At 48.3% G+C, this 23,995-nt stretch overlaps 1 protein-coding gene across 7 annotated transcripts in view; it reads right to left on the bottom strand.

Annotated features, from left to right (window-relative positions):
* Window positions 1–23,995, bottom strand: part of LOC310882826 (uncharacterized protein) — a 172,526-nt gene that overhangs the window by 52,220 nt on the left and 96,311 nt on the right. For all 7 annotated transcript variants that reach the window (XR_014573152.1, XR_014573153.1, XR_014573154.1 and 4 more), the window contains exon 3: window positions 5,831–5,902. The gene's annotated coding sequence lies outside the window, so the exon portion shown is untranslated. The remainder of the gene's footprint in view (window positions 1–5,830; window positions 5,903–23,995) is intronic.

Here is a 23,995-nt window from a genome sequence, read left to right as displayed (position 1 = left end):
TTGCATGTCTTTTTCCAATATGCTGCAGTCACCAAAAATATCTATTGTTTCCTGAGTTCTCCTCGGTCACTGGGCCAGCGTTTTTACACCGTAAGTTCAACTTTAAAATGCAAACTTGAATCATAACCCTATGATGATTTTCATGATGGTTTTCACCTTTATCAGCCAGGTGGGGCTGGCTGGCTGTGCTGGATCAGGAGCTGCATGTGGGACAGGCAGAAAACTGGAGTGGCTGGGGGATGCCACCCCGAAGAGCAAGAAATAGCCAGGTTTCCATTTCAGGGCGAAAAAACACGGGTGTGGGTGAAGCCAGGGAGATGTTAGAAATACAGACCTGGACTCCTTGGAGGTGTGGAAGGACCCAAAAGCTGGGACACATCTGATCATAGGGCTCATATATATTTATGCATGTGTATCTATAAATAAACATAGATGTGTTTATCAGATGTGACGCTAATTCTGGGCTATTTATCAGCTTTGCAGTGGAGTTATTAAACTCTTTTCTCCAGCTGCTCATTCCTGGTGGCTATTCACAGGGCCTGCGTCAGGATCTCAGGACGCTGCTCCTGGAAAGGGTAGGAGACAGGCGTGCCTTTCCAGCAAGTGTTTCCTCTTGCAATTAATACCTCTGTAGATTAATTAGCACCAATAACAACAGTTCATGGCAGGCAGTGGGAAGTTGCTGAGCACTGAACGAGTGCCGGCATTGAGGCCTTCCCATCGCCGTCTGACAGGGAGCGCACGTCCAGCCCCGGCGTGGTGCAGAGGGGTGCAGAAATGCAGAGGAAAAAAGAAAAAAAGGTTGCTGGAAGTGCAGTGAGCACCTCTGACATCTCCTACAGTGGCCACACGCAAGCCGTGGCCCTTGGGGCAGCTTGAAGGAGGAACTCGTGGCTGGGCTGGCTCTGGGAGCACACCAGGCTTAATGCAGGCCTCTGGGCCGAGATAAGGATAAGCTGAGTCTTTGAAGCTGAGATTATGGAAGGAGGGGAAAAATTACAAATCTGCTGAATGTGCCTAGTGCTTGTCATAAGATCTGAAAGTCGAGGGTGTCCCTTTCATTAGTTTTATTACAAAACCCTCCCAAGCTCAGGCTCCAGCCAGCAGCTTGGTCTGAGGAGGAAGAGGAGGGAAGTCCCGAACAAGGAAGGCCCAGGAGCAATACTGTTCCACCAGAGGCTGTTCTTGCTGAGCTTATGGTACTAAAATGTGGAATTCAGGGGGACCATGAAGCATAAAGATGGTATATGCACAATCTTTGTGTAATACATAGACTGGAAATGTCAAATTACATTTACCTGAATGATCTCAACTTGATTCCTTTGGGCATATACACGATCATATGATCTTTATGCTTTGCCATTTATTTTCCAAAATTTCCATCTGCACGAGTATGGAGCAGCTTTAAAGAGCACCTATTCAATATTTTATTTCCAGCAAACTACTCAAACTCTGCTCTGGTGGCAATGACTAATTCCTCCTCAGCCTTGCCTATGGCATTCATCAGTTTAGCATTAATTTAGGAGAAGGGTGACATTATTGCCATTTTACAGATGAAAGTGCTGAGTCACAAGCAGAAAGTTCACCAAAATGCACTAATTTGCTGTACACAATTTTTGATGATGCAGAACTGGATATTTTCCATCCCGAGGTGCTTGCTTGTCACACTGCCTGGGTGGCTGGGGGAGCTCAGCACCCCACTAAGAGCAGCTGATACCCCAAAGTGTCCCTGGTACCCCAAAATGAGCAGCTTGCATCTATTAATTACACCAGAAATGTAAGCACTTCATGTAGGATCTCTGTGGTGAAGGTAGAAATGGCTATAAAGTGTAGTACAGGGCTGCTGCCATGCCTGTTTTGTTGGGATTTTATGATTTGGCCTGAAATTTCATGAGGGTGAATGCTGAAAAAAAAAATCAATTAACGCAGATTAGAGATTTCTGAGGAGAAAAAAAAAAAACCAACCAAGCAGTTTTTCCCATATTAAAAAATTAATAACAATCTGCTCTGTTACATTTCTGACTATTACAGGGGGATGAGGAAGAATTTTATGCTGGGAATATGCCTTTTGCCTTTTGAAGTTCCTGTGAAAATCTGTTCAAATTTGGCCATGTTATACACATTAGAGGAATTACTATTTGCACATGCTCAGTAGAGATTTATTTTTTATTTTTTATTTTTTGATTTTTAGCAGCTCAGATCTTCAGAGAATCACCTGAGTAGCTTGGAGCTGTGCCATTACCAGGGGCTGAGTGTGCTCCAGCCTGGACATCAGCGTGCCATGCAGGTTGGGGTGGGCTCTTTGAAAAAGAGGAAGAATTCAGCCCCATGTTTGGACAAGTGAATGGCACAAAGTCCCCTTTATACTTTCAAAACCCACAAATACAATCTGTATATAGTGAACCGGACTCTTAACAATGGTTTTTACCAGTCAAGCAAAATTAATAGGAGGTGGAGCTACCAGCCTGCTCATCACACATTTGAAGAGATGCTACTCCCTGAACATGTCTCTTATTTGGAGGAGGTTCATCGTGTGCGCTGTCGGGGCAGCCACTGCTCTGACTTTCCACCTGCGAAGCAGGAACCATCCCAGATGCTGGGGTGCTTGGACCCAGCAGTGCTCAGCCTGCCCTCTGATTCTCCCCACTCCCTGCATTTTGGAAAGGGAGCAGTCCCTGCCCTGTGGCTGCCTTTCCAAATCCTACGTGAGCAGTTAAACCAAGGAGGAGACATTCAGGGGAAGAGCAAAGAGGACATTTCCTTCGCCTGCTGCAGTCCTAAATGTGTCAACACATGGTCAGATCAGCAAAGGGGAGTTTTACCTGGTTAATGCCACAAGGAGATAAAAGCAGCAACACTGCTAAACAGAATTAGCTATTTATTTGTACGGCATTTAATTGCGCTGAATAAAGGTCAGTGTGTTCTCACAGCCTTCCCGTTTGTGTCTAGGGAAGAGTGGCTGTGGTTCCTCTTCCTGGCTCCAAGACATCATGCTCACTTCTCTAGCCAGATATTCTCAGTTTCTTTTTACGAACCCACCCATAAAGAGAAGTTTCTTGCCAAGAACCAGAAGGATTCTTTCTTTTAAACTTTTGGCCCCTGTGACGATGAAGTCAGAGACTAGGTTGTACCCAAACACAGAAGCCAAGGCAGCAGCATCATTTGTCTGAGAAAGTTAACCAGGAAATTTTGGATTCTATCTTTTTCCTCAGGTCACTGGGATTTGCCACATGCTGCCCCTTCCTTCCAGACTGCCCCTGCCATACGGTGCACTTTATATGCCCCACTTGGTCCTGGGCCTGTTATGTGACACGGTGAGCTGCAGAAGATTGACCCTAAACAACATTTAAGTACCTTTGGGGTCTCACCTGCATTCTTTGCCCCTCACTGGTGTCCTCTTGCACCTTCACCCAGCCTCATGTCTCTGCACAGACTGAAAGCCCCCCCATGCAAGGGCTGCAGCTGCTCCACCTTTACACCTTCACCCGCTAATCCTCTTGATGATGCGTGACCCGACAAACCCGAAGCAGACAGCAGCCTTGCACACCCTCTGCCTGCCCTCGGCGGCACACGTGGCTTTATCTGACACTTCTGGCTTCCTCCGTGGGCCTGTGTGGAGCAGGCGGTTCTGCAGAAGCAGCAATGCTTTCCTCAAAGACCCTTTCCCTAACGTCTCCTTTGGGCTTTTTATAACCTGATACTACACCTGCCATTCTCACTGAGCTGCCAAGTGGGATAATGTGCACAGGCGAACATTGTTACATGCAAAGACACATACTGGAGATGCTGACAGATGGAGGAATCACACCATTTTGCAGGAAAGAAGGGCAGGATAGGAGCAGGAATATCAGAATGAGTCTTGCCGTTTACATATAACAAGCTACAGCTATATTTGGATACGCTGCTGCATTCACAACCTTCCCAATTGCCAGGCTTTCAAATACACACATTACCACCAGAAGTGCTCTTGCTTAAGTGCTCCCATCTCCAGGATTTCCCTTGAAGTATCTGACTGAAGTAATGTAAAGTGCATTTCAATTGGCAGTGAATGCAGGTTAAATGGTAACAGCACAACAGATCCAGTGTTTGTTCCCTGAGCTTTTTCTTTTACCAGTCTCTCCTTTTAAAGAGTCGGTTACTTACTGTAACGCTGCATTCAGGCACCTTCAGTCTATTAAGCCTCTTTCCTGACCCTCTATACAACAGCTTGAGGATGCTGTGAGCTGTATCAGTACTGCTTTAGTACACAAAAAAGTGAGTAAATGCACTGCTGAGTGCTCAGGCTGAGCAGCAAGCAGTGGGTAAACTCCCTTCAGAAATCTGTGCACTTGCATTTATCCCTGGCTACAGCACCGAGCTGACCGGAGACCAAGCCAATCGCTTTGGATTACTTCAGATTTGTGTCACCTCCCGTACCTGTTATGGAGCACCAACTGCTTAACCCTTAAAGAGAGTCCTTTTCCAATCCATTGGATTGGCTGCAAAATGTACAAAATAGCCAAGTCTGCAGTGAACAATGAAATATCCCCACCTGCCCGTGCCAGACACTCGGCCTGAGATGGCTAAGCCATCGCTCTCTGAAAAGTAACCAAAAAATGCAGAGCAAGGGAAGAGCTTAACCTCAGTCGCTCGTCCCACAGGTATCTCACCCTGTCCTGAACAGGGCCTTGCTGGTCACAAAGAGGAATGACCCCCTGCAAAAGCAGGGACAGAAGAATCCTGGTTATTATTACCTGGGATAAGTTTGTGCTGGAGGAAGAACTGAGCTGGGCTACGGACAGGCTAATACACAACCCAGATGAGGACCAGCTGAAGCTGGACACGGATTCAGATTCACTCATCTGGCTCTGGACAGAATTAACCTCCCAGAAAACAGCAATGTGCCTTTCCCAGGTGTGTACTACATGCTCTAGGCTACATCCCCCTCCATTTTTGTACCACAAAATCATGCCAAGTGACCTCTGAAGGTAAAGAGAAGGGATCACACCCCATCACCACGGTGTAGCACAGGCAGGCTACAGCTTCCCCCCCACCAGCAGTGTCTGTGTGGATGTTTATGAGAGAGATTTTAGTTTAGTTTAATTGCTGCAGTTAGCTTTCCTGTTGCTTCATACACACAAGCTCAAGCGGATTTTCTTCCTTTTCTTCTTAAAGCTGTGAGCAATTTATTTCAGAATCATCTTTTTTTGGAGTGGAAGGAGTGAGAAAAAGGAACCCTCTGCTAGGGACTTGCTGGAGCGAAAACCTTACGTGTGAGCATCTTCCAGCTCTGGATGTTGGGAGCTTCTTACGGCTTCCTCCTGGCTTCTCCGAACCTCCACCCGTGATGGATGTTTAACACGCCGTGATGCGTACTGCTCCGCGATGACTTCGGTGAGGCCATTACACGAGTTACGCCGGTGACAGATTGACACTTAAGCCGGTATATGTTTGCAAAATATCTGCCTGCATTCTCACGTGGCCCCCCTGTTCCCGTAGCGTCGGCGCACACACAGCACACGGACAGCACCGAGAGCCACCCGACGGGGGGGGTTCAGGCCTCTTTCCCATCACACATCGCCGTGGCACCCAGAACTGAATCACCGAGGGTGTTTCAATAGGCAGACGTTAATTTATAGAGTAAATCATTATGAAATGGAGGAAATAGTGACTATCATCGGCGCTGATTTGATCTAATGGAGCCTCACACTAAATTGCTAATATTCTCTCTCTCCCGGCTCCTTTCTTTCAAACGACAGAAACAAATAAAAATATAAGCCTTTGTTCAACCAGCGCTCGGGACATCACTGCCAGGTGCACGGCTTGCTGATCACGTACAGATTCACCTTACCTCCTCCCCGCTGCTTCTCAGGCTGGGGCGAACAGCATCCATCCCCTTCGGCTTCAGCAGGGACTCGGTAACCTGAAAATTGAAAGAAGACACATTTATCGCTCTCTCCTGACCTGTCCTTTCCCTTTCTTATCTGGAAGTCGGCGGTTTTGGTTCACTCGAGTGGCAGTCGGCTGTCCATTTCCTGATGGCAGCAGACTCCCATCTGGCTGATGCAGATGCCACTGTTTTGACTTCATCCAGGTGGTCACCCAGCAAACCCTGTTGTGCCTAATTATTTAAGAGGGTTGTGAAACACTAGGTGATTTTATATACCATATGTGCAAGGAGACATAAGCATGAAGACGCTGTGGCTTAATGATGTGGCAACTTCAGCTCGGAATCTTCCATGTTTTATGGCTGAAGCCTGACCTTTCGCTTTACTGCAATGCACTTTGTAGTGTTTAGCATGAAAGGAAAGCAAACCGTATCGGAGACGGGGAGGTTATCGGCAGCGGTTACAGAGCCATCCTCGCACGTCTATCGAGATAAAGCACTTGACTCAATTTTAGAATATCCATCCTGGTGGGGAGAGGGGGGGAGAGCCAGTCCTTTAAACGGGATTTCAGGATTTGGAGTTCAGAGACTTTGTTCATGGTGTAAGAGCAAATCACAGACCTTCTTCTTCAGAGCAAAATAACGGCAAACCGGCTCGCCCACTCTAATTATTAATTTATTTATTTTGAACGTGCATAGTTCGTTGCTTTGACTTCTCAGACAATGGGAAGGTACAAGGAGGGAAGGATAATAAATTGCATTCCCTCCTTCTTGCCATCACAGGAAACCTTGAGGGACTGTTCAGCAAGCTAGAGCTCTTATCTGCCTTTGGGCGATCTCATTATCAAACCTTCATTTTGCTCCCCAGCAGGAGAGATGGCCTGCAATGTATGATAACCTCTACTTATGAAACTCACACTCCAGAAATCTCTGATAATAGGCCAGCTAAAATGGAAAACCGAAGAGCGGGCAGTAGGTTTCCAGTCGCCAATAAAGACTATGCACACAGACACACAGGCAGGCACTCAGACACCCTAATGTTTATTTATATTTCTGTGCACCAGTCCCACTGCTGGCACCTCCCAGGACTAAACCCACCAACCTAACACAACCAGCATTTTCTGGCATGCTTTGAATAATGTTTTCAAGGAAGCCCGTGCGATACAGATCCTGTGTCCCATCTACAGAGAGGTCAGTGAAATCAGCGGGAATTATAGCCTGCCTAACCTGCTCAGGTGTTTTATAGATCCCATTAAACACTTCTTTAAGGCCTGTTGAAAAATGAGCTGTAGAATCATAAGTAGTTCCTGGAGCTACAGAGAAAAAGAAGGAAGGAGGAATAAAGAGAAATGGGTTCCTAAAACACTTGGGCGCTTTGCTTGTATTTATTTTCAATTACTTTCCCATTGCTGGAGAGCCAGGAGATGTAGAAGGGGGGTGGCCAGGGGGGTTGGGGGTTCAAGCCCCAAATTCACGTCCATTCTGCCTGCCTTATGCTGTGTTCCCTGCAAACCATCGGGCTCTGGAGCATGGAAAAGGAGCCAGGATATCAGCGCCTAGTGCTGGTTCCTGCTGCGAAGCCATCCAGATGCACAGCTGGCACAACCACAGCCCGCAATACCAGGGTTTCTCCAGTAACCGGCCACCCCGCTTTGGGAAAGTTAAGTGCTGGCTCACGTAGCAGTGGTGAGGGAGCCCTTGTGAGCACAGAGAGGTCTCCAGAAGGAGTCCCCGGGATGCACAGCCTCACAAAGCCGTGCATTTCCCCTGGCAGAGCTGCTTCGCCCCCCTTTCCCAGCCCCAGGAGCCCCCAGCAGAAGCTGCTGTGCCCTGCACAAGCTGCACGGCTCTCCTGCGAGCAGCTCCACCACCCGCATCCCCATCACGCAGCTTCTTCATCGCAGTCCGAAGACCGTGGCAACCCAGGTTGTGAACTTAATTCTTATCTCCTTTTGCTGCACTGCTGGGGAACTTTCTGGATCAGAAAGAAAATAGTTGGGAGGTCACCGAAACACCTGGAAGCATCAAAACCCTCTCCTTCTCTTTTTGTTTCCATTTTCCTATCAGTAAAAGGGTTACCAGTGGTCAGTTGCTCCCCCTCTCTAGCGTGGGTGAGGCAGAAACATTATTTGCACTTGTAAAATCTCCCTAGGCATAGCATGCTGCTGAAAATATGATAACACTTTTAATTATATTTTAATATATTGTGTGGATTATATTTTTAATACCTTAAAAAATAATCAGCCTGAAAAATCCCAGCTACTTGAGGAAATAAATGCAGAGGACAAAAATATTAAGATACGGAAAGATTTTTCTTATTAAAGGCTAAATAGGTTTTGTTTTTAAATTCCCATTAAAGAGAAACATGTATTATAAAATAATCATAAAAAACCGTAGGGAGGCACCTAGTTATGTGAGAGGCCCTTGCTGGGACAGATTGTCCTTGCTCCTATTGGGATGAAAAAAGAGTAAAAGCTGCAGAGCCCCCCGGTATTCTGCAATGGGTCTTTGAAACGGGGACGTGCTCAGCCAGGGGGTTCCCCCAAAAAGCAGAGGAAAGCAGGAGCTCTCCTCGCAGGGGGGTCCCACCATGGGGATATCAGCACGGTGGGAATTGATGCACGCTCGCGTCCCCCTTCTCCTTGCACAGGCTGGAGCATGCAGCTGAGCTCGCTGGGACCGTTTACACGAGCAAGGTGAGCAGGAGGAGGCCTCACGCACTCTTACGGCACCAGCAAGGTTCCCGTGTTGGCGCAGATTAGCGGTTTTCAGTTGCAATGGCTGTTAACCCAGTACTTTTCAGAAACACCGTGTCCCCTCTTAATGACACATAGGATGAAGGCTGAGTTTCCTGCAATGGGAAAAGAATGACTCGCTGGCTGCTAAAACGGCCAGGGCTGAAGTCAGGTCTGTCCGGGCAGACCCTGCCAGAGCCCACGTGAGAACAGGGATATCACTGATAAAGTAAAGCCTACTTCAGCTGAACGTGACCAGCTTTTTCTTTAGAAACGGGAGAGGAATTCAAAACGACCTCCCTTTAACAGAGGCGTGTGAGCTCTCCAGAAGTGTTATTTTGCGAGCAACAAAAACCTGAGCCCTCCAGACACCCTCGCCACGCAGCAGAGCTCCTCTGCTCCCAGCTCCTCCACCTCGCCGTTCCCGCAAGCGCTCGGGTGGCTTGCGGCGAGCTGGACGGGGCCGTGGCTCGCCCTCGTTTTCCTCTCCCGTGCTAAGGGCAGGTAATTATCTCTGCATTCCTGGAGGAACGTTACGATAAATATGGCTGTCGTTTTTCATTACCGCATGGTGAACAAAGGGAACAAAGAGAACAAAAGGAAGTGTGGTTTTCCTAACCTGGGCTTGTATGTACTTCTCTGTGCGTAAGGCAGGAGTAGAGGGGGAGAGTTTATTGCTGTTATTTATTGATTATACACCAGGCTGGGTGAATGTCTCAAAATTTACCTTTTTTTTTTTTTTTTAAACTAATTAAAAATCATTCTCTGGTGAAATCCTTACCTCCTACATGCTGTCCCACCAACATCTTCGTTGGGTTAAGATGGAAATTATTTAAAAAGCTAAAAAGGAAATCATGTCTCCCCATCTTCCACCCTAGAAAGCACAAATATTCTCTGTCCTGATTTTTTTTTTCCTTTTCTCTCTATTTGACCTCCTCCCAGTAGAAAGTATTTAGCTAGATTACTGAATTTATCTTGATGATCATTCTTTACATGACATTGGAAAATGTAACAAAGGGATTTGTGTAAATAAGAGTACTCAGAAAACGTATGTGTGTGTTAATTTCTTCCCTCCATAGTCATCTTTGGCACTTCTTTTTCAATGCAGACCAGTTAAATTAAAAAATGGTCAATACCCCTAATCTCTGAGGATATCTAATCCGAGCCACAGCCAGCTCAGAGTTCATCTCTACGCCTGTGAATTTTTTTCCATGGTTCCTAGGTGTTTTTACTGACTAACTGAACAGACACTTTGATTTGCCAAACTGTTATTAAAGAAAAAAAATTAGAAGGTTCACAGCGTTCACACTGACTGCAAAATTATCTCCTGAGTTGCAGAAAGAACAGTTTGCACTCATCTGTCTGAAGGCTGGCAGCAAATGGAAAATTATGGTGTAAGCAAAATTTCCCCTGGCAACTGTCTATGTAGGAAACATCAGACTCCGGGAAGGGCTGCGCGCCGTGTCGGTCACAGCCGCTACACACGAAGGGTCCCGGAGAGGAGCCTTGCATTTCCCTTGCTCTAATAACAGGTTTCCGAAACTTTGCTGAGATCTAGTGATGAATTCGCTTCTGTTAGAGCCCCAATCCCTTTCTCAGTCTTCCATGCTGTCTGTACAGCACTTAGATTTCCCCAGCAAAGCCCCTCCTGCTGCTTCTCGCCTCTCCATGGCTCTGCCTGCGGTGGCACTTGGGCTGCCCCCTCCTGCAGCCCGAGGCTCTGGCCCCCACGGTCTCTGCTGTGCCCACGCTGGTTTCCTAGCGAGATCCAGCTCACAGAGGCCCAGGCACAGCCGACATCTGCACCAGAGGTGCACGCTGAAATCCTACCATGCAGAGCAGCCCTAAACCACCGGGAGATCTCGCAGCCTCCATCTCCCCCCAGAGCCCAGGCCTTTATCTGCTCTCTGGAAGTCCTTAGCTGCCAGGTTGCTGCACATTCCTCTGCTGTTTCAGGTCCATTTACTGCAAAACAACGTATATAAATATATATATATTGGAGCTACCGTGGCACCATAAGGGCCCAGAGATGACCTGGGAGAAGCTCAGCCACACCAGGGTGCTGCTTTCCAGCAGCGGGGCCAGTCTGCCCCTGGGGTGCAGATCCTCTCCCAGCACCGTGCACGAAGCCTGTGCAGGCACACAAGTATCACGAGGCTGATGAAACGTTCCTGATGGACGTTTCCCTGCTGTATGCAAAGGCGCAGACACGTCCAAGCTAAGTCCCGAGCAGCCTCAGCCCTGGTAGCATGCAGCTCGGTGTGGGCAGCTCCGGGGCGAGCACAGCCCGACCCCTGGGGGGCTGTAGCCAAAGCCTTGGGGTGCTGGAGCCAAACGGGTTAACCCCTGTACGGCTTCAGCGAGAGGCAGCCCAGGAGTTGTGCAAAGCAACTGCAAGCCCGGTGCTGTCAGAAATGCAGGGAGCGAATAACGGGAAATTGGCGAACAGGATTTTGTGAAATAAGGAAAAATGAGATATTTCTGATTTGTCATTCTCCCCTCTTATCCGGTCTCAACCCGGTTGCTCTAACAGGCACCTTCTTGTCGGTAGCCACAATGACATCAATTGAGTGGGAGTGCAAAGCATCAGCATTACCGGTGAGAACAATTCAGTTAGGGAAGGTGGCTCCGCTGGCAATATTGGAATCAAAACATTCAAATGCAAGGACGGAGAGGCTAACAATTCAATTTACGCTGTGAATGCTGAGCAGCGCATTAAGCAAATCAGTTCAGATGGCTGGAAGTTGTTCTTGTTTAAAGAAGATCAGAAACAAAATTTCAACTCCTCTACCACATCTGAATGCCAGAGCTGACGCGCTGAAGTAGGCACTGCTGTTATTTTGGTTTTACTGAATTTAACACAGCTGATGGGTCTTTTTTACTGCTGTCCTGTGGTCCAGAGGGAGCTGCTGTGGTCCTTTGCAGATCTTTTCAAACGGAAAGAATATCAGGTTTACCAGGTGGTTACACCTCGTGCAATGGGCTGGAAGGAAGACATTTTAGGGATGTAAACATTTAGCTTTTTTCCCAAGTATCCTTCTGTCATAAGATCATCCGTAATGTTATACACCATGAAGCTTCCAGCAGGAATTTGACATTTCCCACACAGTTTTAGACCCAATTTAGACCCAAGGACCGTTTCCAAAGTCACAAATAGCCATGCTGAGGATTTTTTGAAGCACTTTAAGGAGGTTTGCTACCTCAGCACGGCAGGCTGTCGTGCTGCCAACCATCCCAGGTGGGCCTGGAGGTGTGTGCCACCCCTGGCACAGCCCTGTGGGACCCTCACCCGAGCAAGAAGTCTCATGGGCCCATAACGACGCTCTTTCCATGACGGATCTGATCCTGGGAGAAAGTCGAGGATGGTCCTAGGCTCTGTCCTAAACCCTGCCCCATGCACGCCTAGCACTGCAGTGGGGTGTGCAACCCTGCGCGGAACTGCAGGGGCTGGAGGCCTGGGTGAGAGCAAGCTCCTGCAGGAAGACCCCGATCAGACTACAGGTTGCTTGCTTGGCGCTACACGGTGCCGCTTGCAGACGGTTTAAGATTCATTAACCTTCCCCTGCGCTCCCCAACCGGAGAGACAAAGCATCAGGACGGGGAACCTGCCGCAGCAGCGAGACGGACAGGGAGAATGCCTTACCCACCCCGCCTTCCCGGGCTGTAACACACCGCGGATAATCACACCCGAAGCTGGGTCAGACAGGGACAAAATGAACTGAGGCTGCAACCAGACCTCACGCATTTCTTGCGTGTACCTACACACGGCACCGCGACCCGTCCCCGCCTGCCCCTTGTCCCCGCATCAGCCGTCCTAGCTAAGAGCCCGGTGTCACCACGCCGTATGAGCCTGTTACTGGGACATCAGCAGCGATGTGCACGTTGTTTGCTGCTGTGTGTGCAAGCCTGCACGTGCCAGAGGTGATGCCAGCAGTTACACCCAGTTATCTGAGTCCTACGGCAGTCCCATCCGTGCCTGGCAACTCAGGAAGCATTTTCCACTCATCTTTTTTTTTTTTTCCAAGACCCACAAAGTTAGTGTCCACAACCAAACACCTCTGCAGTGTTGCAGCTCAGCTGTTTGTCATGAAAAACGTTCTTCAGAAAATGAACATTAAAACGAATTCTGTATTTGCCCTTATTCCTTTCATAAACAATCTTTTGAAAACTGCTTTTCTTTGGTCAAAAAGTTACTGGGGATTACACGGGTCTACCCTGCTTTTCTGGACCTGAATGAGTAGTGACTACTTTGACACATATTACTTAGTTTACCCAGGTAGGGTATTACTTTCTTATCTAACTACATTAATTGATTCTACATCACTTAATAGCTCAATAGCTTATCAGGTTACTTCACTCACTAGACAAGCTAAATGTCTGGAGGCAATTAGAGTGTCATTCTCCGTAATAACAAGTTTCTTTGAGAAGTTGCTGATGAGGTTCTTTATTACACAGATTATAAAGCGTATCTTCATACTGTTATAAACACAGGTACGGATGGAAATTACCTACCAGGAGTCCCACTTCCCTAGCAACCAGGCAGATTTTAGGCTCATTTTCGGAGCGTTTGTTTTCTCCCCTTCCTCCCCCGCCTCCCCAGCGCTCCCTCCTGCCTTCCCCGTGATCTGCGTCTCGTTTTCTGTCACTCCGAGGAGATCTGCGGCCACCGAGGATCTGTCACGCCATCCCTCGCCGCGTGCCGCTCTCGAAGTTCGGTTCATTTCGAGGATGTTACCCCCGGGGCACGAGGGTCTCGGCACCACGGGTTAATTACGGCTGCTCGTCTCCTCAGCTGCCCCTTACACGAGTGCGGGGCTGGAGAGGAGCTCGTCCCCTTCGCGTCCCCCCTACGGGAGGCTGCAGGCAAATTCCCAGCCTCGCCCCATCAGAAGACCTGGCTGACCCGTGCTCTGGCTGACCCCCTGATGCCCACTTTAGTGCAATTCCCAAACGCATCCACATTCTGCAGGACCTAAATCGGTATTTTCTTATCCCAAATCAGCGGTCCACTTTTGGGCAGTGAGGCGAGAGAGTGGCTGAAGGGCAGCGGCTGCGGAATCCTGCTCTCAAGTGGTCCCCAAGCCCTGTTGTCAATTTTTTGCTTGGGTGCTCAGTATAATAATAATAATAATTAAAAAAAATATTCAAAATAGTAAATTTTATTTTGGCCAAAAGCATGGACAATGCTGCTCCAGCCTCCCCAGCCCAGACCAAAACACTGTTGGTTGGGAATGGGGCAGAGGCAGGATTTGAAATGGCAAACCCAAATCCTTTATCTGTTTTTTTTTTTTTTTTTCTTTTTTTTTTTCTTTTACCTATTCTAAATCTTGCTGCTTTTCTCAGCCACCTCCTGTGACCAGACAGGTGCCTGCAGCTGCCACTAACTGTGCTTTTCTGCTGTGGGATTAAGGGAGGGCGTTTAGGTATTGCTGGTGGTCTAGGGTTAAAAGAGCAGAAACCTTTACTTCCTCCGCAGAGGGAAAAGTCTTGAACTCATCTGGGTTCCTGAAAAAATGCCCAAGGGAGCAGTGGCTTTTCCAAACCACACAGAGGCTTTGCACATGAGGAAAACAGGAGCCCTTGGTTCCTGGGATGGGGCAGAAGGGGCAGGCAACGCTAGGTCCCACCCTGGGTGCTCCACTACTCCACAACCTGAGCATCTCCATCCTTAAGCACATCACAAATCCCACAGCCCCCTTCAAAAACCATAACCTCCAGGCTGGTGGCTTGGGAGCTGAATGCCTGGGGAAATGCACTGGTGAGTTTTGCTTTCAAGTCCCTGCTTTTCACCTGTTTTTTACACAACCACCCACTGTCATAGACAGCAGCCACATTGCACAGCATCATTCAGAGATCTCGTCCTGATTTATCAGCTCCTTTGCCCAGCAGCTCCTGTGCAGGACAAACCAGAGTGTCCAGGAGGCCCCAGGGCTGTGAACCCACGGCGAGGCACGTGCAAGGCACAAAAGCAGCCTCAAAACTGCACAGCCCCGTTTCTGTGCAATCACAGCAATCGCACGTGGGCTCAGCCCAGCACATTTGCTCGATGTGCTGCCTATCTCTGGCATTTAATGCGCTCGGTAATTTGCAGAGGACAAACAAACAAAACCCTGGCGGTTCGCTTTAAGTCGTGTGCGAGACCCACAGCTAGTTGATATTCACCAGCAAGAGATGTCTGCTACCTCAGAACAATTAGTCTAAAATATTTATCAGAAATAAGTGTTGGGTTTTTTTTTGTCCAAGTTTTTGAAGTTAGGAGGCCTCAGATGGGATTAATGGAAATTTTAATTAAGATATGGAAATAAGCTGCTTTCTCCCTGTCTCTCTGAGACTGCAGGGAGTTAACATTATCCTCAACAGCGTGTCTCAACCTGCTGGGGGAACCATTTGCAAGACGACTTTGTTTTTAAGCTCACCTTAGACAGGAGGTTTAGCCACGAGCGTGACGTGAGCCCCAAGTCCCTGCCTGGAAATCGCTGCTGTGCCCCTGGTACCAGGCACTACCCGCTACGCTCTGCCCCGGGGCACGCAGAAGCACCCAGGAAAGGCTTTCCTGAAGGAGGGAAAGGGATTTCAATCCTTTTGTGCTTCCGACTCGCATCCTGGCCGTCCAGCTGATTAGCTCCGGTCACGAGGAGGAGATAACCAGGAGCTGGAAGGAGAGGGTTGGCCATGGGAGCTGGGATGACAGGAGGAGCATCCCCAGAGCAGCACACAAGCTGCTTCGGAGCTTCTCCAGGCTTGTGCTTGTTTAGGTAGGACCCAGGCAAGGCTGATACGAAAGCAGAAATGAAGTGCTATTTTCAGTCTGAAACAACAACAGTGCAGTGAGCTTCCTGCTCCCAAAACGCCGCCGTTGCCTTAGGGAGAACACTTTTTAGGGACAGTCACCCTCTTTGCCCCGCAGCACTGCAAACGCTGTGAAATGCTCACCGCAAGCAAAGCCCCCGTTTGCAAGTTGGGCACAGGGAAACAAGCTCATCGTCCTCTGATGGCCACTGGAGAATCCTAAAAGCCATTTTATGCCGTTACACGTAAAGTCCCCCCTTCCTGGGAAGGGGTCTGAAGGGGGTGAGAGAACTTGAGGGGGACAAACGCTGCCCAACAACCACCTTGTGCCTGCAGATTTTTAGTGCTTCTTCATACACAGAGACCTTTGGAGCTCTGGGAAAACTTACAACAACCCTGGCCCCTTGTTCTTAAAGATTTCCTGGGAAATAAGGAACCAGAGTAGTCTGAAGAGCTGGACTTCTGCACAGAAACAGATATCGGGATGTAAGTCACAAAGAGAGGGTGCCTTATAGTACCCAGAAAACTTGTGCAGGAACAGCCTGGCAGCTGTTTTACTGCTTTCCATTCCTCCTTTTTCCTTTTATTCTGTATAGTATGTCTCACTTTTTTCCAGTCTAAAGATGAGCGAAAATAAAACAGATAGGCAAATATGTTTCAAAGAGAACTATGCTTTTGGATGCTTGGCCTCAGCAAATGATGGTCTGGCTTGCAGATGCACTAAACACCCGAATTTCTCGCTGAGCTCAACCAGAGCAGAGGTTAAGAGATGGACATTTTAATTCTGATTTCCAAAGGCGGCGAAAAGTATCCAATAAAGGCATTCAGAATTATTCATGCCATTCTGTACGCTGCGGGATCGCACTTCAATTCCTACAGATACATAAAAAGTCGTTTTATTTATGGGAAACAACTCTCAATCCCAAACCTGTTAAACCAACGGAAGTACTTTTGAATGCACTGTAACTTACTTCATGTGAGGATCACAAAATAACTTACAAGCATTAATTAACTAAGTACTGAGACCTACACATGTGATATCTAGGCATTTCTATACCAAACCCCTCTTCCTGACAAGGAAGGACTAAAAGGCATGAAATGACTGATCCAGGGTCGCAGGCGAGTCCATGGCAATGCAAATACTGAAAATCGGTAGGTCTTTTTCTGTCCTCAAAACCAGACTCTGCCCTATAGCACCGGGAACAAAAGAAAAAGGAAAAAAAGGAAAAGGAATAGATGTATTAAGGATGCCCAGATGTTCTTGACACAGAGGGCATAGGTCAAATCTGAGATCCTATTTCAAAATCTAGAGAAAATTACCTTTGCAATGACATGTGGTGTGACCTTCAACTCCTAATAGTCTAGGAGCAGTCCATTTCTGCACGTCTGGATCGTACATTTTACATTCAGGATCTCTAAATCACCTCTTATCATTTACCTACTTCCCTCCGATAATGAACGCTATTTTGCTGCTGCACCTCTGTTCCTATGTGGGCTGCATCCTGTTACACACTTTGCAGAAGCGCAAGAAAAATCTCAAGGCACAAAGATGACATTTAATGCAAGACTCGGGTAGAGCTGCTGATTACCGCTTGCTGTATGCTCCGTGCAAAGCAGGCAGGCAGGCTGCAGAAGGCTGGAAGGCATTAAGCAGAGATGATTTTGAGGGGATCTCAGTGAAATTAAACTTTTTTTTTTTTTTTTTTTTCCCCCAAGTAAAGCCCAGCAGGGGATAACAAAAATTAGGGTTGGATTTACTAAAAATGAAGTGCTCCAGTGATTAAAAAAATGGTTGGCTGCAAAATCCCTAACTGCATTTGATTGTGCAACAGCACCAAGGCAAGATAGCGCAGCTTTTATAAATTGTGTTTCTAAATACAAATATTTCATACTTATCTCCCTTTGTACAATAAGGACCGAACTGTTTAATGACAATTTATTAGTGCTTATGCACAGATATAATGTATTTTCTTTTCTTTTCTTTTCTTTTCTTTTTTTTTTTTCCATTTGGTTCTTCCAAATAGGAAAAAAATGATAATTGCTATCTAAGCTCTTGACTTCCCTTGACTTAATTGCAATCTAAGTCCGCTTCTAATCTGTACAGATCACAGTAGCACGATTTGGAGTTTAATTTGAACCCCTTGTGAATACATGTGAGGAGGCTAGAGGGTTTGCATGTGCACATCTTTCCGTGCTCAGTATTTTGAGCATACTTTTTTTTTTTTTCTCCCCCAAAAAAAGCCAGCAGAGAAAGGTCTCTCCCTTTCCCCTATTAGGACACATAACATCTACCTTTCTGCCAGTATTTTTCAGCTTTCTAAAGGACCACGATTTTTTTCAGAGCTCCATATTTCATGACATAAACAAAACGAAAAGCCTTGGAGGGAGAAAACCAAAATTTCCTGGGAGCGGGGAAGGCTGGAGCAGCTCTGCGCCTGATCCACGGGGCGTGCCGTGCCCCTGAGTTAAGGGGAAGATCCCTTCGTGCCTCAAGGCTGCTATTTGCAAAGCTGCCTGAGAGATCTGGATACCTAATTCTTATTAGAATACTAAATTGAGGTTTCTCTTACACATCTTCACCTCACACGTGCCTCAGGAGGTTCCCCAATCCATTTAGAAATACGGGAAAGGAAATCTCTGGCTCGGCTGGGGAGAACGAGCAGCACAGATGAGGTTAGAAGCAACCTACCTGGAGTGGGAGCCAACCCCTTTCTCAGGAGAGATGAGCTACTTATTTTTCTCCTGTTACTTTGATGACTATTTTTAAAGTATCTGCCCATCATGGACCAGGCTAAAAACCCAGAGCTCTGAGCCATCTCCACGTCTGGTGGCTGTACCCAGGGAACAGCAGGATCGTGCTGGCTCCTGTAGGAACTGCCCCATCTGCAGAGTCAGGGAAAAAGCTGGGAGCAGCTTCTTCCACCGCGGGGGAACACGCACACTCGTCTCCTCCCTGCTCACTCACAGACCTTAAAAGCAAAGCCACACACACCAATAATAATAATAATAATAATAAATATATATAGGCACACGTTTGCTATGGTATCTAAGATTTAGATTATTACTAAAATAAGGCTTCCGCTGTTTTAGTTCGCTCCAGGGGTGGGGTCCTAGCTCATTACCCTGAAAGGGCGGTGATGTTTCCGCCTTCATTCCCACCATTAAACCCTTCTCGTTATTCCACAGGTGGGCTCTGAAGAAGCCGACCCAAGCCCCCCGCTGCTGGCTCAGCCTGGACCTCGCTCTGGGGCTGTGCCTGGACTCCATCCTCAGCACCGGCTGCCCGAGCCAGGCTTGGGGCCGAGCTCTGCACCAGGCTGGGGGCAGAGGCTGCCCGCCTTGGGCTTACCCCTCCCTCGTCCCCCTGCACCCTGCGGCGGCTGGTTCCGCTGCACCCGCGCGCACCAAGGAGCGGTGTGGGGTTCACCGGCACCAATCCTGCTCCAGCAGCGCTCCGGCGCCTGGCCTGAGCTGAACCCTCGCCCTGCCAGCTGATCCCTGAGATCCTGCTCTGTGTACATCTGCAGTGTTCAAGGGCACAACGAGCTCAGCATTAGCCCCACCTGACATGATGCATTGTCCGGGCTTCTTCCAAGCATGCTCGTACGTGCCTGCAGCCCCAGTGCCCGACGATTAACAACGAGCCCAAAGGGACAAGCAACGAAACACGTCCCCGGGAGGCTGAACGCGAAGGAACGCATCCCTTTAAGGTGCCCTAAGTAACTTTGAGGACCGCGATGGCTCCATTAGCTGTACCCGAGGTGCCACTTCGCATTTCATGCTACAGCGAGGTTCTCGTTTGACCAGCAGCGATTCGCACAACTTGGGGAAGTTTCTTTCTCGGTGCCAGCACATTAAAGAAAAAGGCTACGCAGCGCTGCAGGCGAGATCCAATATTTTGTTGTCATGTACGATTGCCTATTGACTGTGAAAAAGCAAACAACACAGCCTGAGCTGTGCAAGCTTTCAGACACCTGAACCCAAGGCATCTTGCCGTTTCAAAGGAAACCCTTTGGGAAGCATTTGGGGTTGGTCCTCTTTTGCCTGACCCCACAAAACGTGCCAGGCTCTCCCGGTTCAGAGGAGGGTGTCTGTCTTTAAGTCCGTTAGCAAACGCTGCCAGCTCCAGCAGTCCCAGCTCAGTCCCCAGGCTGTCAGCTGCCGGTCCAATTTTAGTTCTGTGTACTGTCTAGATAATGAATTTATCGACGAAGTGTGGTTGTAGGTGTAAGAAAAACTTGGAGGATTCGACACAGCTTCTTGAACCTCTACTCATGAAGACTAATGTGTGTCTTGATGAACTAGTAAATTCTGTCCCTGAAGGTCTGCGTAGGGGAAAAAAACTGGAACAAAAATGATGATACTCAGAACATTGGCTTTTGTTTTGGTTTGTTTTTGCTTTTTCCTTTAGTCCTGCTGCAATCAGTGTAGAAAAAAATCCGGAAAAAAACAACGTATGTATATAATTGTTACTATGACTGTGCCAAGGAGACCCAGGCCCGGAGCACCCCTCTGCTCCACAAATACTTTTCTCAGCTTAAAAAGTCAAAACCTACTCATGGAAGAGTTTTGCCCTAAACATTAGCACGAACAGATACAACACAACCCCACCACCACCGCTGACGTTGTGCCAAGAGACAGGAGGTGACAGGGACGGCAGCAGGGGGGACCCGGGCAGAGAGGCGACCCCTCCATAGGAACCTGTGACCAAGCTTTGCATTTCCCATTTCAATGAACAGCGGGAATAAAGCAGGCTGAGAAGAGTTAGCCGTTACATTTTGGAGGCCAAACAGAGGCCTCCAAAAGCTTCGAGCCAGTTCAGAAGAGATGGGTACTAGGGGATGGATTTAGCAATAGTCAGTCCCCCAAAATCTGGATTGTGTAAGAGCTCAGCCCGTGCAACTCTGGAGCCAACGGCACCTGTGAGATAACTTTACATGCAATAATCAGGACTGAAATGATTGTAAGGGGGTAGATCGTACCCGCCCAGATCATCATACGGAGATCTTTGTGTGGGGGGATTGCCCCGTGCAAAAGGGAGTGGAAACTGAAGCGGAAAGGAGGGCAGAGCTCCATGGCATGCTGAGGAAGGGCTGGGGAAGAAATAAATTCCTCCAGTTCCATGCAAGTTCCCCCAGAATAATAACTGACGTTCTTCTGAAGGCCCATGAGTGTTGGCTGGGGACAAGGCATATCAGAAACAGAGGAGATGGTGCAATCTCTGGAAAAAAAGTATGCTCAGATTGAATGCACACAGCTTTCCTCCCCAGAGCCTTGGGGGAGGAAGCAGTGAGCGAACCCATCAGATTTCCACCCATTTCCACCCTGAGCACCCAGAGAGGGCGGCAGGCAGGGCTGGGGCTGCAGAACCCCTCCGAGGAGTGAGAAAAGCAGTCGGCACGTGTGGGAAGAGAGGGCGAGGTCAGACAGGCAACGGTGCTGCTTTCTGCTTCGTGGTTCGGGTTTTCTCATGGTCTTACCGACCGCGTTTGACATGCACATGCCCTCATTAATGTAATGTATGGATAAACTGTAGGGCTGATAATGCCTAGTGCCTCGCTTGGTAGAAGCAAAAGGTTCTGAGCCCATAAGGGGGAAAAAAAATCAATAAATTACAATAAAAGCGAAAGAAAAACATTTCTCTGGCAACCAGCAATGCAGCACCAGCAGGAGAAGCAGCCGCAGTAAGGGGGGAGAAAAGACAGGGGAAAAAATAAACAAGATGTCTCATTTGGAAAAAAAAAAAAAAGAGAGAATTTAAAGCAAGGCACATGTTTTTGCAGGAAAGCAATAGTGAGTGAAAAGAGGACAGTTACATGGAATAATTCCCCTCAAAAAGCTTTATAAATGGAAAAGAATAGATTCTAAACACTAGCTGGGCTTTGCCATGCACTAGAGACAAGTGAGAGGAGGGAAGGGAAAACACGGCAAAATTATAGCACAATGCAGCAAACTGCCTTCCCTTCTCCAAAACCCTCCACCAAGCAGCCTCCCAGGTCCAAATTTCCTTGCAGAGGGGAAAATAGAGATTTCAGCCAGCTCTCCTTGCCCTGCTTTGGATGGGGGAGAGAGGACAACCTTACTGGGTGCTGCTGGGCATGGGGAGCCCCATGGTCCTCACCCCAGTGCAAAGCCCCAGCTTGCGGGGAAAACAAAGGAGGCTTTGGAAACGAGCTCTGCGCTTGGAAAGTTGCAAGAAAACTATCTAATTATCGGCTGTTGGATTATTTCCTTGTTTAAGAGTCCGTTAAGAGCAAGTCTGATCTGTTCCCTTTGCAGGTGTCTTCCTCCCTGTCGATACCGAGAACTCATGTGAAGCAGAGAGCCGGGCACAGCAGACGATCTCGCCTGCCTGACAGTCCCTTACGGAGCGTCCACACCATAGTATTTTCATGTATGGAGTCACTCCAGTTTTCCAGCAGAGTACGGTCTCTCAGCTGCTCGACAGGACATGTTTGGGGGCCCGACTGCAGAGCAGAGGGGCTCTGCCACGTTGCACACCCAGAAAGGATCAGAATCTGATCTCAGAGGGAGAATTTCCACCTGCCTGGATCTCTCCTTCTCTCCCCAAATGCCGTAACCCAACGGGTGGTTTTGCAGAGCGGTCATCCTGGTGACACTCAATCTGAGTGCTAAATAACTTAAAATTTACCCATTTTGGAGTCAAACACAGTGACTTATTCAGTGTCAGTGCTGATTGTGGGGACACACCGTCGTCTGCACCCCTCCATCCTGCCCACCCGAGGACAACAGAAAGGTCAGACAGATGTCCTGCTGTCTGCCATCCTTCCTCCTCCTCCTCCTCCTGCAGTGCCCAGGAAAGAGAAGAGCATCACCTGGCTGCCATCTCATGGCTCTATATCACAAAGGGAATTTGTCATTATTCCGCTTAATCACTTAATAGCGACCACCCCAAAATGGTGACTTTCCAAGGATAATTGGGGTATTTTTCAGCTTACTTGCTCTGCCAGAGTGCTGCAGCCTGGGAAGAGGCCCTGATCGAGGTTAGACCCGAAGGACCTGATTTCCAATATTCCTGCCCATCGGCCCCATTCGGAAAGAAACGGAAACTTGTGCCTAACTTCTTGTCTCACTGAAATGGTGAGCACAGGAGGCAGAGCTGGGCAGGAGGGCATCTGCCTGGCAGCGCTGCCTCCCCTCCCTTAGGTTTTGGTGTTAAAAAGATGGTACAGAAGCTACGAGGCACCGCTGTGCCAAAGGTGAAAAAGGCACCTTACCTTCCCCGTCGTGCCATGGAGAGGATTCCAAAGAAACATGTGCATGCCTATATTTAACTCTTGTTCCTTTCCAAAAATAAATAAAAAATAAATTATTCAGCTCATACAGGCGATGAATATAGGCCACGGAATCCAACACGCAGCAGCAAAAGTACTCCATTATTAAGTCTGTAATTGCCAAGAATTAATTTGCTAATTGCATGCAACTAATCTGCGTCCTTTTTGTTTTATATCAATTAACAGAGTAATTAAAAAAAGCAATCTTCTTGATAGTTCCTCACTGGCAGACTTAGCCCAGCAGAGCTAATGAAAGAGGGCCACCCTTTAACTAACCTCATTAGTATCTCTTCTTTTGTTGAACATCCTACGAAAAATAGTTAATTTTGCTGCATGGAAGTCCTTGATGTTAGCCTGCTAATGAGGGGGCCACACGGCTCGGAGTCGACGTGTGGTTGGCGAGTGGCTGTGCTGGTTGCAGAGGAGATGCCTGCTCCCTGCCTCGCTGCCCTTTTGGGTAGCAGTGGTGCTCCCGAGCTGAGCACCGCTCGGAGGTTTGCAGGTTTGTGAAGTCACCAGCCCTTTCCCGTTCCCTCCAGGCCACAGATGAAGTTTGTTTTATGCAAAAGAAGGGCAAGCAAGAGAAGCCCTGACTTCAAGGGAAGAGCGTCTGGAATACGGCTGTTCCTGCGCTGAATTTTTCTTGGGCTGAATTTTCATAGCCTGGAATTTCTGCTCGCTACCCGTGCTTGTGCAGCCCTCCAGGATCTTGCCTCATTGGCAGCTCCTAGCTCGGAAGACGCCGGTGCTCAAGGGGAGCACAAATGTTTCCCACCTCTGTCGTGGGCAGCCGTGGCCAAGGCAGGTGATTAGGAAAAATGGAGAGGAATCACCAACGAGGAGGGCAGGGGGACAGGAACAGGGAACGCTACACGGCTGTGCCCATGCTGCAGCGGTTCTGGGAGGAAAACCTCTGCCCTGGGTCTTCTCACCCGCTCAGACATCTCGTGGAGCTTCGCAGGAGGGCCATGAAACCCACCGGGGCCCTGAGCTGCACGCACAGTCTTCCTCAGGTGTGGGGGGGATGTTTTGGGGGAAATATCCTTGAAAAGAAATACATCTGGGTGACAAGGGAAGAAGTCTTCCTCTGCGTGCTTGGCTACAGCCCTCCTCCTGCAGGATAACAACCCATCGGGATATTTTTGGTAATATACGAGGCATCCTACATCACACGACTTACTGCCTGGAGGAGTCCTTAGCAGACATGCACAGGTTCACAGGGCCGTGGGCTCTTTTATTTTGCTTGCTTTGGTTTTAGGGGTTTGCTGGGCCATGCAGTGGCTTCCTGGCTCGGGTTTAACACCACGCCA

Source organism: Anser anser (genome assembly GCF_964211835.1).
Source record: "Anser anser genome assembly, chromosome: 16".
Classification (NCBI taxonomy): Eukaryota; Metazoa; Chordata; class Aves; order Anseriformes; family Anatidae; genus Anser; species Anser anser.
The sequence above is the reverse complement of the archived record's forward strand: the minus strand, read 5'-3'. Positions and strand labels throughout refer to the sequence as shown.